At 38.9% G+C, this 5,063-nt stretch overlaps 1 protein-coding gene across 13 annotated transcripts in view; it reads right to left on the reverse strand.

Annotated features, from left to right (window-relative positions):
* LOC107096572 (endophilin-A1-like) overlaps positions 1–5,063 on the reverse strand; it is a 47,247-nt gene that overhangs the window by 10,773 nt on the left and 31,411 nt on the right. The window lies entirely within an intron of this gene.

The raw sequence follows: 5,063 nt of genomic DNA on the forward strand, positions 1-5,063 counted from the left end.
TAACAGATTTATATACCAACAGGTCAACAAGCTGCAAGTGATGTAGTTTAATATAGAAAATGCAAACATAGAAATATCTCCTGTCTTCTCAATGTCATCTGAAAATGTTCCTATAATCCTGCTTCTGGGTGTGATGCAGCCTTGTGCCTTAGGGGGGCGGCAGAGAGACAAAACCAGGCCACACACTGGCTCCCAGGGAAATGTCACACTGTATGACAGAGGAGATGGTGATGATGAGAGCTTGGACAGCAGAGGTTGTCTTTTCATAAACGAAGGACATTTACGGTCCTAAATGTTTGCTTTACTGACTTATTTTCTGTAAAACAACTGTGACCATCTTTAATGAGGTAAATAAAAGGATTGATTGATCAGAGGGATGAGCTGTAGCAGAGAGCTCTGTTTTTTTTTTAAGACTAAGCTTATGGTAGGAATTTGTAGTTTGTGAGATTTTCTGTGAGTCATCAGAGACTCATCTGCCCCACATGAGAAACAGCCTAATAACACGCCTGCCATGCAGAGCACATACAAACCCACAGGCATGGGAGGAAGCTACATATCCTGTCATTAATTCCAAACAGCTCCCTGAACTTGTTTCCCATGGAAACAGGTGAAGGTGCAGAGTGAATGTCTAAGCAGAGGCAACCTGAGCGTAGGTGTTCAGGTCAAACATGGGGCTACAGCAGAATTCATACATGACTCACACACAGCTGGAGTCCAGATATGGCTCCTAATTACTCCCTGAACTATAACACTCCTGGATAAAACATGAAGAGGGAAGCGGGTAATATTATCTGGATACAGGAGAACTAATGATTTGCATGGACAGATAAAATAGCTCATGATTTCTATGGAAATCAGGAGTCAGGCCGAGCCTCACACTCAGCCCTAACAGATATTAATAAGACATCTGAGCTGATAATAATACTGAGAACACAAGAGAGGAAGGAGAGCGTCAGGAAGAAAATGGAAAAGCTCTCAGTTCAACACTGACATGATTGAATATTTAACACATCTATAAGAACGCTGTTGTTTTCCATTTTTTCTGATAGATGGAGCTTCCTCTCTTTGGTCTGAGACCTCAGATGATTTGTTCTGAAGAGCAAAAAAAATCTCCCTGCCAGAATAACATTTATAAGCTGTGACTGACACCTTCCCCTTCACATTTATACATTTTCCACTTAGAATTGTCAACATTTTTGGACTTTATACCTGATAAACTTTTTCCCTGTTTTAGTTTTTTAAGTTTTCTAAAGGTCTTCACAGTATTGCCATGAATTTCGGCTAAATTTTCACTTCTGTCTACCTGACCAGGTCAGCCTGTTGAAAAGAGGAAAAACAAAAAAATGAGGCAAGATATGTGAAATTAATTTCTAAAAGATGACAACTATCATTTAGCTATGTGTTATGACAAACAGGAGAAAATTTAGGAAAGATCCCAGTAAGTCTAAAAGATAAAAACCCCTTTAGTTGATGATCTACTTCGCTAAAGTCCTGTTTTCTTTCTTTTTTTGTACATTTTCTAATTGCAGCTAAATTAATGGTAACAAACTATTAACCTTTAAAGGTTCCCTGCAGTGTTAAAACACCTTTTCAGTTGATTCCTTTAATTTAGAAGCCTTTTCTGGTCTTAATTGCTCATAAAAAGGTTCTAAATCAATGAATAAACTACGGAAGTTTAAAGAAGAACATTAAGAGACTTCAAAAATGCTGTGAAACTATTAAATAAAAAATATATTTTCTAATTCATGGATGCATATTTGAACAAACAAGCAACAATTCCTGCACAGCACTGTAAATAAAGTTAAGCAAAGCATTTTACTTGTGTTTAGTTTTAAAACCCGACACAACATCAGCTTGTATAACGTAGTTATATGTATCCTAGAACCAGCTCAGGCTTTGAGCCAGCATTAACACCGGGCAGCCAGTCAGTTTGTTATTTCTTTGAATAAGTGAATGACTAACAAGTCCCTCTGACAGCTTCTTTGGGGAGCAGCTTATACTGCAGGTTTACAGAGGAAGACTCCCTGAATGAATATAAATAAGCTGTTGGTGACTGTTCTGATTAAATGCATTGCAGTGTTGCATAGTGTTGCCCACGGCTGCTGTCAGTGCACATTCAACCCCCAGACACCCCTGGAGATAGGAGCAATGCCAGCGATTTTAGGAGACAGTGATTTAAGACTAAGATAGGGAAGAGGCATGATGAATTCCATACTTAGCAAACGTCACAGTGTCAGAGTGTATAAACCGAGCAGATTAATGATGTGTTCTGCTCCTTAAAGGCACCATATCTCAATCATATATGCAAGAAAACCTCCTAAGCAAATGTGTCTTGTGCAAGTCTAAGCATTGCAGCCATGAATCGAAGTTGGTGCCCACATTCCTCTGGCTGAATCTGCTTTCAAGGGAAGGACACTGCAAGGTGAAGTGAGCAGCAGAGATTGCAGAGTGAAGTGAACCTTAAACAGATCAGCTGGCTGCAGGAAAATAAAAATGGAGGTGCAGAAGAGATGTCACATCTCCCCGCGCCGCAAAGACAAGCAGCACCGATAGAGCAGTTAACTGCTTGGGTTACAGATTTTCCCATGGCACTGTAAACACTGCTTTCAATGTTAGTTTGATTGTCTTTGGACTAGATCTATCTAAGAAAAAGGAAAATACAGCAAATTAACCAAAAGAAACAGTCACTAAACAGAGTTAAATCAGAGGCAAACTGACATTTATTCTTTTTTTCTGAGGTAAAGGAAGGAAGGAAGAGGAAGGAGGCCATCTTTGTCAAAAGGGAAAAGCCAACAGAGGGAGGATTGGGGTTTCAGTTTCCAGCCCTGTCTCTAAACTCAGTCTCATCAAGATGCAGATGGTTATCTAAACTAACTCACACCAAGCAACAAACTCCAATGATCCAGCAGAACGATGGTTGGTTCACAGATTTTTTATCTGACTTGGAATGTGCCTAGAAGGATGGGCCTCCATGTGCTTAAGAAAACAGCAGCGCTCCAACCACAGGTAGCTCCAATGATAATAGTTGGATTGCCTGATAGTTTGTGTTAACACAGATTTCCTTTAGCAGAGCTGGTCTGCCTTTAAGCAAGGACCCAAGAATAACGTTATTTAATGGAATTCCACAGCATTAGAAAACAAGCACTTCACTCCCCTCGGCATTCTAAATGCTTAAGCTAAAAACTGCTTCTGATAAAATAGGATCAAAATTATCTAAACACTTGGGAATGCAAATAGGACATTAAAATCTCTTTGTCAGTTGATCATTTAATATGATGAAAAAATGTAAACAAGATACTAATATGACTGATAATGATGCAGCAGAATTCAAAACCATGTTTCCAGTTAGATAGATAGATGCTGAATTTTGCATCTATCTATCTATGAAACTAATGAAATATCAGGGGCTCAGAGAAGAACCGGGGTCAAGGCATCATTGGTACCCGTGGTCATTGGGGCACTCAGGGGCAGTGACCCCCAAGCTGGAGGAGTGGTTACAGCAGATCCCTGGAAATACATCAGACATCTGGGTGCAGAAGAGTGCAGTTCTAGGAACAGCAAAAATACTGCGCAGAACCCTCAAGCTCCCAGGCCTCTGGTAGAGGACCCGAGCTTGGAGGAAAAAAGGGGGGAAGACCGCCCATGGTGGGTGTGGAAGCATTTTATATATATTAAAGTTTTATTAAACTTCTATATTATATTTCATATAATAAATATATTTATATATATATTAAATATATATAATATATATACATCTCTGAGAACTGCCCTTGATTCTTGTTGTTAATGAAAACCTGGAGAAATATTTATATTTTCTATTCTTTAAATATGCTGATAAATTATTTAACAATGATATATTTTTTGGGTATTTTAACTCTTGGTTCCTCACTTTCAACACAGTGAATGAAGGAGCAGCTATTATAACTCTAAAAAATAATCAGATTTAGTTTTTATCACTACTGTATTACCTTTCCTGTCCACGGCTGTGAACTCCCTGGGTAAAGAGATGCACTGCGATTAATCAATCTTATATCTTCAAATTCATACTTTATTATCTGAGGTGTTGCATGCAACTTTTTTGTTGGTTAATAAAATGTATCAGCAGAGACTTTGTCAGACTATAGACAGTATACAAGGTTTAACAGGTTTTAGGGAACAAAGGAGCAGGTGAAAAGAAAATATTTATTTTGTTTTAGTTTTTTAGGTATGTTTTCTACATTCTAGCTTGGCTTTTTACCTTGTAGTTCACTGAATATCTAAAACAGGTGCATGATTATTTTTAACTTCTACAAGAACAAGCTAAATAAACCAAAATGAGTCGACAGAAATAAACAAAGTAGTAAACAATGGACAACGAATATTTTATAGTTCCATTTATCTTCCTTACCTTGCAAGCAAGATGAATTGCTGCAAGATTTGTGAATCTAAAATATGGCAGAGCCAACATGTGCATGAGCCTTGATACACAAATGTTTCAGACCAATGAAATGTAGTGATGTGCAAAACGACAACTAGAGGCAGAAGGCTGGAGCAAAACAAACATTTAAGCTGGAATACCCTCTATTTCTTTTTGAAAAACAAGCAATGTATGAGGAATGTGATTTATGGATGGGAAAGATTTGCATGTTGTTTTTTTGAGTTTTTGCAACACTAGTGGCTTGTTTTTTGGACAGTGGGCTGACAGGAAAGGGTGTATGAGAGAGGGGGTGAGACATGCGGCCAAGAACCACCGGTCGCATTCGAACCCAGGGCGGCTGCGTCGGCTGGTTCATGCAGGCTAAGCTCATGCTGTGCCACCTGCACGCCCATTTTGTAAGAGTTTGATTTATCAGTTAACTCCGTTAGATGGGAAACCAATCAAGAATGTGATGCGTCTACCGCTGCTGTGATTGGCTAAAAACTCGACATGGGAGGCATGTCCCACTTGATTTACCCAATCAGCTCAGGAGTTGAACTGAATGTCCCTTCCTTTTGCAAACACTTATTAAAGGAGAATTCAAATTGAACTACAGGTTTTAATCTGGCTTAAGCCAGGTTATTATGTTCCAGCCTGGAAAGGGATC

Source organism: Cyprinodon variegatus, unplaced genomic scaffold, assembly GCF_000732505.1.
Source record: "Cyprinodon variegatus isolate N-32 unplaced genomic scaffold, C_variegatus-1.0 Scaffold634, whole genome shotgun sequence".
NCBI classification, from domain to species: domain Eukaryota; kingdom Metazoa; phylum Chordata; class Actinopteri; order Cyprinodontiformes; family Cyprinodontidae; genus Cyprinodon; species Cyprinodon variegatus.